This window comes from Ranitomeya variabilis, chromosome 2 (assembly GCF_051348905.1).
Source record: "Ranitomeya variabilis isolate aRanVar5 chromosome 2, aRanVar5.hap1, whole genome shotgun sequence".
Lineage (NCBI taxonomy): Eukaryota > Metazoa > Chordata > Amphibia > Anura > Dendrobatidae > Ranitomeya > Ranitomeya variabilis.
In genome coordinates, this window is record NC_135233.1 from 977172764 (window position 1) to 977181219 (window position 8456).

Below are 8456 nucleotides of genomic sequence, written 5' to 3' on the forward strand. Positions count from 1 at the left end.
AGCAAGAGAAATAATGTTCAACACAAAAGCTTTTCAGGTTAAGAATTTTTCGACTCATAAAAAAACCCTTAACTCATTAAACAGCCTAATAAAAGGGTATTTCCACCATAAATAGTTATTACCCATCCACAGGATAAGTCATCACTGTCCCATAGGTGCACGCCAATTCCAATGTATAGAGAGATGGCCATGAATATTCGTGGTCCTCTTCATTGATTTCCATGGAAGTTATGGAAAAAGATGTAAAAGCAGAATAGGGAACAGCCATTCTGAAGAAAGGTGTGGAGTATGTGAGAACGGCATTCGTCAGACAGTTATGGCTTATTCTATGGACACAAATGTCTGAGATGGGAATACACCTTAATAGTGGATCTGTTAGCATCACATTACACACTGCAAAACTCATTAGTTATGTCTCTCAAATCTGATTAGACTGGTGTACTTACCATGAAAATCAGTGTCAAAATGGCTCTCTAATTCTCACACTTAAAAGATCATTTTATGAGTCCAGCTAGAAATAGACTCATAAACAAATAATTTTCAAATTGGGCAGGAAACTTTTATAAAGCGTCATACAGCCTTTCTTAGGCTGGAGTCACACTAGAGAGGAATACAGACGAGTGCTATGCGAGAAAAAAAATAGCATAGCAGTCGGACCACTATTAATCTATAAGGCAGCTCCCATCACCGATCAAAGAGTTTTATAAGGATGTCAGGGACAAGATCATGGACCTGCACAAAGCTGGAATGGGCTACAAAACCATAAGTAAGACATTGGGTGAGAAGGAGACAACTGTTAGTGCAATAGTAAGAAAATGGAAGAAATACAAATGACTGTCAATCGACATCAATCTGGGGCACCATGCAAAATCTCACCACATGTGGTATCCTTGATCATGAGGAAGGTGAGAGGTCAGCCTAAAACTACACAGGGGGAGCTTGTTAATGATCTCAAGGCAGCAGGGCCCACAGTCACCAAGAAATCCACTGGTAACACATTACGCCGTAAAGGTTTTAAATCCTGCAGTGCTCACAAGGTCCCCCTGCTCAAGAAGGCACATGTGCAGGCCCATCTGAAGTTTACCAATGAACACCTGGATGATTCTGTAAGTGATTGGGAGAAGGTGTTGTGGTCAAATGAGACAAAAATAGAGGTCTTTGGCATTAACTCAACTCGCCATGTTTGGAGGAAGAGAAATGCCGCCTATGACCCAAAGAACACTGTCCCCACTGTCAAGCATGGAGGTGGAAACATTATGCTTTGGGGTGTTTCTCTGCTAAGGGCACAGGACTACTTCACCGCATCAATGGGAGAATGGATAGAGCAATGTACAGTAAAATCCTGAGTGACAACCTCCTTCCCTCCGCCAGGACATTAAAAATGGGTCGTGACTGGGTCTTCCAGCAAGACAATGAGCCAAAACATACAGCCAAGGCAACAAAGTAGTGGTTGAAAAAGAAGCACATTAAGGTCATGGAGAGGCATAGCCAGACTCAAGACCTTAATACCATAGAAAAGTTATGGAGGGAGTTGAAGCTCCAAGTTGCCAAGCGACAGCCTCAAGACAAAATTCCTCCTGACATGTACGCAACCCTCATCATCAACTACAAAAAATGTCTGACTGCTGTGCTTGCCAACAAGTGTTTTGCCATCAAAAGTCTTGGTTGCCAGAGGGATCAAATAATTATTTCTCACTTTAAAATGCAAATAAATTTATATAATTTCTAAAATGTGATTTTCGGGATTTTATTTTTGATATTCTATCTCTCAATGTTAAAACTAACCTACCCTTAAAATTATAGACTGTTCATGTCTTTGTCAGTTGGCAAACTTACAAAATCAGCAAGGGATCAAATACTTATTTCTCCCACTGTATGTTAGGTGGTTGGTGTGTAAGCAACTGTATGGTCCCCCATACCTAGTCTGATAGAGTGTCCCATTTCCCATACCCTGTGCACTGTTATTAGTGCTCGCTTCCTGTGACTGCTTCCATATCCTGATATAGCGTCTGCAGTATCGGTTCCCTCCCATCTCTTATTATGTAACATCCTCTCTATTTATGTATGGTGCAGTCCTTTATTATGTAGCATCCTGTTATGTGGAGCGCCGTCCTTTATTACACAGTACTATCTCTTGTCTACAGCACCGTCCCTTACATTGAGTATTCTCATTATTTTTGTTATTCACAGCGCCCTCTCTTTATTGCATAGTGTCCTCTCCTGTAAAATGTAAAATGACAGCTGATGGAGCAGCAACTGATCAGAAGACCAGTTCATCAGCTGCATCCATCACAAAAGAAGCTTTCCCATTCTCCATCAGCCATCATTTCAGTTTATATCTAACAAGATTGGATGATATGTAATAAAGAAAAGGGAGGTATAAATAACAAAAATAACGAGAATCTGATATGTAAGGGACAGTGCTGTATGTAAAGGGAACTATGTGATAAGGGACGGCGCTATACATAAAGAGAGTGCACTGTGTAATAAGGGGCGGCAATATATATAATGAGAGGAGACTGTAAAAAAATATGTACCGTATATACTCGAGTATAAGCCGACCCGAGTATAAGCCGAGAACCCTAAATTTGCCACAAAAAACTGAGAAAACTTAATGACTCGAGTGTAAGCCTAGCGTGGAAAATGCAGCAGCTACAGGTAAATGTCAAAAATAAAAATAGATACCAATAAAAGTAAAATTAATTGAGACATCAGTAGTTTAAGTGCTTTTGAATATCCTTATTGAATCAGGAGCCCCATATAATGCTCCATACAGTTCATGATGGGCCCCATAAGATGCCCCATATAATCCTGCACAAATGTTAATTATGACCCCATAAGATGCGCCATACAGACATTTGCCCCATATAATGCTGCACAAATGCTGATTATGGCCCCATAAGATGCTCCATAGAGTCTTATTAAGCCCAGTAGATGGACTTCAGATCAGTTATTGCTGTCCCTTGTCAATAATTTTTATAGACTCTAGTGATTGGTACTGTGCCAAGGTGCTGACGCAAAGCTAATGTGGTGCCCATTTTCAAACAAGGCACTAGTTCTTTCCCAGTTAATTATAGATCAGTAAGCTTAATATCCATTGTGGGAAAAATGTTTGAAAAGCTTGTATGAGATCACATACAGGAGTATGTGATAGAAAATAATACAAGTGATAGTCAAAACAGTTTAAATCAGAAAAAAAGCAAACCAACAGGCGAGTGAAGGCTGGACAGAGGGATAGTTGTGAATATGGTGTTTTGGGATTTTGCAAAGGTGTTTGACACTGTCCTACATTGACGACTAATATGAAATTATCTGGTCTATAGGTTTAGAAAGTAAGGTTTGTAATTAGATTCACAACTCACTCAAAGACCACATGCAGAGAGTTGTGGTGAATGACTGCTACTCTAAATGGTCTCTGGTATTAATGAATGTATCCCAAGGTTCAGTGCTGCACCCGCTGGGATATAGAAGGAATCAATAGTGATGTTTCTATTTTTGCAGATGACACCAAACTACGTAGTACAGTGCAGCCTACAGAAAATGGTCGTAAGTTACACGTTGACCTTTACAAACTAAATGTTTGGACATCCATATGGCAGATGAGGTGCAATATAGATAAATGTAAAGTTATGCACCTGGGCACTAATAATATATGGACATCATATGATCTAGGGGAAGAAAACCTAGGAGAGCCACTTGTAGAGAAGTGCAGCGCCCCAGGGTCCTGGTCGTTGCAGTAATATCATTCTCCTCTAGGGGGGAGTGATGTTACGTTTGGAGGCAATAAAGGAGATCTCTTTACCAGGTATCACAAACATGCATCAAATTTCACACTCCAGTCCACCAGGGAGAGCTATGCTCCTATTTATTAGGGCACTCTTCACAATTAGGTAAAACTGGTGGTCTGGAGAGGAAGTTAGGCAGATGCTGGCTGAGATTCACTCAGGCAGCTGCAAGCTGAGCTCCGCTCAGGTAGTTGGTCCCTGACAGGGGTGGGATCCTGTCAGAGGCCTAGACAGAAGGACACAGAGCTGCGCCTGCCCCACGTGCGGCAGCCCCTAAGAAAGGACATGAACAGAGAACTGTATTGTAGAGGGTGAGAAACGAAGTCATAGCAAAAGGAGTGGAAACCAGAAGGAGTTCTGCCCTACACAGGTTGCCTCCTTCTGAGGTGCAGGATCCGGTAGCCGGAACACCGAGGGAGCAACAGTCCTTTATGCCTTGCTCCAGAGACAGGCAGGACAGCTAATTTCACGTTACTGATCCGCCCTATACCCAGGAGGCACGGTGGCACCCCTCAGAGGCCGGGGCGTGCTAGAGTCCCTGTAAAAAGCCTCAAGCCACCAGTCATACGGGTTGTCCTATCCATCTGGGGACAGAGAGAAAGACATAACATCTAGAACATCTACAATAGTTGTGAGGACCTTATGAGAGGCTCAGCAATAAGGTACTACAACACCCAGGCGCTAGAGGAAGGTTACTGATTTCCACCTGGATAAGGGGACTCTGGATTTGCCTCCAAACCGGCCGAACTCTGCCTGCCCTGTGATCTGTCCTCTGGACTGTGGATGTTGAAGACTTCAGTAAAGGTAAAGAGACTGCAACATTGTGTCCTCGTTCTTCACTGCGCCTCTCACCATCCACCATCTACGCACTGGGAAGCCCTGGGGATACACTTCACCTGTGGGAAGGTATACCACCTAGCTGCCATAACATCACCCCAGCGGACCCCTTAAACCAGCGTCGGTCACCCTGACCGAATACCACAGGTGGCGTCATGAACATTTCCCCTTTAAAGACCTTTCCCCTTTTACACGGACGTCCCGAGGGCCACGGACCATGTCAGCCACCGTAACATCCCCCCTGAGAACCGAAGGACCCAGTACCGAGTACCCCTAGCCCTTGGGGGCACTCCAGAAGGATCTGAGGGTTCTTGTAGATCACAGACTAAAAAGCCAGCATGCAATCAGTGGCTTCTAAAGCCAGCAAGATATTACCATGTATTAAATACTAGATGGTGGCCCGATTCTAACGCATCGGGTATTCTAGAAAATGTATGTAGTTTATTTATGAAGTTTTCAGAATAATGCAATTTATACACCGGATTCGCCGGCTGGGCGCGACCAATTAGCGAAGCGTGGTTCAAATTCCGCCCTAATTCGCGGCCGGACTGCGCCTGTCGCTGATTGGTCACGCCCGGCCGCGAACAATCAGTGAAGCCAGGGCCTGCTCCGGGTTTTTGAGGGCCCCGGGGGAAAGAGTCTCAGTGGGCCCCCCCTCTTTAACACATAACACGATTCGTGATGCACAGATACAGCAGAGAAATATAGCACAGCCAAGTAGCATACAGCCCACGTAGTATATAACACAGCCCACGTAGTATATAACACAGCCCATGTAGTATATAACACAGCCCACGTAGTATATAACACAGCCCACGAAGTATATAACACAGCCCACGTAGTATATAACACAGCCCACGTAGTATATAACACAGCCCACGTAGTATATAACACAGCCCACGTAGTATATAACACAGCCCACGAAGTATATAGCACAGAGACGTAGTACATAACACAGCCCATGCAGTATATAACACAGGCCACGTAGTATAGAGCACAGCGATGTAGTATATTGCCCAGCCACGTAATATATACCACAGCCACGTAGTATATAGCAGAGACGTAGTATATAACACAGCCGACGCAGTATATAACACAGCCCATGCGGTATATAACACAGCCCACGTAGTATATTGACCAGCCACGTAATATATTGCACAGCCACGTAATAAATTGCACAGCCACGTAGTATATAGCACAGCCACGTAGTATATAACACAGCCCATGCAGTATATAACACAGGCCACGTAGTATAGAGCACAGCGATGTAGTATATTGCACAGCCACGTAATATATACCACAGCCACGCAGTATATAGCACAGAGACGTAGTATATAACACAGCCAATGCAGTATCTAACACAGCCCACGTAGTATATAGCAATGTGGGCACCATATCCCTGTTAAAAAAAGAATTAAAATAAAAAATAGTTATATACTCACCTTCCGTCAGCCCCCGGATCCAGCCCAGGCGTTTACTGATGCTCCTCGCGACGCTCCGGTCCCAAGAATGCATTGTGGTCTTGCAAGATGATGATGTAGCGGTCTCGCGAGACCGCTACGTCATCATCTCGCGAGACCGCAATGCATGGACCGGAGCGTCACGAGGAGCAGCAGGAAAGGTGACGGAAGGTGAGAATATAATGATATTTTATTTTGTTTATTATTTTTAACATTAGATCTTTTTACTATTGATGCTACATAGGCAGCCATTAACCCTGTGTGAGCGCTGACTGGAGGGGAGTATGGAGGGGGCACTGACAGAGAGTAGGAAGGGGCGAATTCGCGGCCGGACTGTGCCCGTCGCTGATGACCAAAATCAGCGACGCGGGATTTCTGTGACAAAGAGACAAAGAGACAGACAGACAGACAGACAAACAGACGGAAGTACCCCTTAGACAATTATATATGTAGAAGGCATGGATTCTCAGGACGGGACTTAATACTACTATTATTTATTTATAATAATGCTTTACAGGCATTATCATCGCTGTCTCCAATAGGGCTCACAATCTTAATTCCCTATCTGTAATTCTTTGGAGCGTGGGAGGAAACCGGAGAGCTCAGAGGAAACCTACTCAAATACGGGGAGAACATACAAACGCCCTGAAGATCTTGTTCTTGGGGGGACTTGAACCCAGGACTCCAAGCAATAGTGCTACCCACTGAGCCACCGTGCTGCATACTTTACAAAGAATTAGTGTGGCCTCATGCGGAATATGCAGCTCACTTCTGGGCAGCAGTTCATAGAAAGGAGGCCCTGGAATTTGAAAAAAGTACACCGAATTGCCACAAAAGTGATAAAGGGCATCACTTTTCACTGGGGCTGTGGGAGAGGGACCTCCCCCTGTCAGATGAACAGGGATCGATTAATCGTGTTCCGTTATGGACACGCTATATCGATGATGTCTTCTTCATCTGGCAGGGCACATCCGTCGACCTTGCACAGTTTATGTTTCTCCTGAACAGTAACGACCAGAATATTCATCTTACATTCGTATCAGATGCGGATTCCATTGATTTCTTGGACGTCACTATTAAGAGAGATAGTAGGGGTACCCTAAATACGGACATATTCCGTAAGAAAACTTCTACCAACACCCTGCTACACGCTACCTCTGGACATCCAAGACATATGGTTAAATCAATCCCTGTGGGACAGTTCCTCCGCCTGAGACGTATTTGCTCAGATATGGGCGATTTTGAAAAACGAGCGGGGGAACTTCGTCTCAGATTCAGGGAACGTGGATATAGTGGGAGGTGCATAAAAAGAGCCTACCTACGTGCAAAACATACTTCCAGAGATAGCTTGATCTATGGTCCCCCTAGACGCCCAAATATAGGCGCTAATGAAAAGACCAGATTTATTACTACTTTCAGCCTACAATCTGATCAGATACGCCATGCGTTGGAAAAGGCTTGGCCGATTCTGAAAGTGGATTCAATAATTGGGAAATTCCTCCCAACCCGGCCCCTATTGACGTTTAGACGGGCTAGAAACCTGCGTGACTGCCTGGTCCGGAGCCACTATGTTAGTCAAAACCCTCCAACTTTTTTGGAGAGATTTACTCCTGGACCTGGATGCCGTCCATGTGGCCACTGTGTCGCCTGCCCCAACGTGGATACCTGTGATACCTTCACGGACTCTAAGGGTGTCAGAACATATTCGATTAGATCACATATTTCGTGTAATACACGATATGTGATCTATTATGCCACTTGTCCATGTGGACTTATATATATAGGTTTGACTACCCGTTTATTTAAAGTCCGTGTGAGGGAACATGTTCTGGGGATACAGGCGGCCGGTGGCCAAGTGGACCCATCCATGCTAAAAACATTACCCAGGCATTTCAGGGAATTCCATGGATGCAATGCGTCACTATTGAGGGTTAGAGGAATTGACACCTTAAAAATTAACATCAGGGGTGGCCAACTATCGAAAAGGCTTGCAAAAATGGAGACACAATGGATATGGCGCCTCCAGACTATTCATCCGGAGGGCCTTAATGAAAATATTTCATTTGCCCCGTTCTTGTAGTCCGCCGGCTTCTGTGCGTCTCTCTGTGTGTGCTTCCGTATGCATTTGTTTTTAAGTGTTTTTAATGGGTTCTTTGTTTCTTTTTAGTATTGATTGTTGTGGTACGTGAAAGACACCTGTTTGGCAACCCAGTTGGGTGAAAGATAACTGACCTCTTGGAGGATATGTGAAGCCTGGAGCAACATCCGACCAGGTTGGTCGAAGAAATCTTCGGGATTTCCCTATATACAATATGGATCCACTTGGACTGCAATATACATAACATCATTATTATTACTTTTTAGATATGTTATT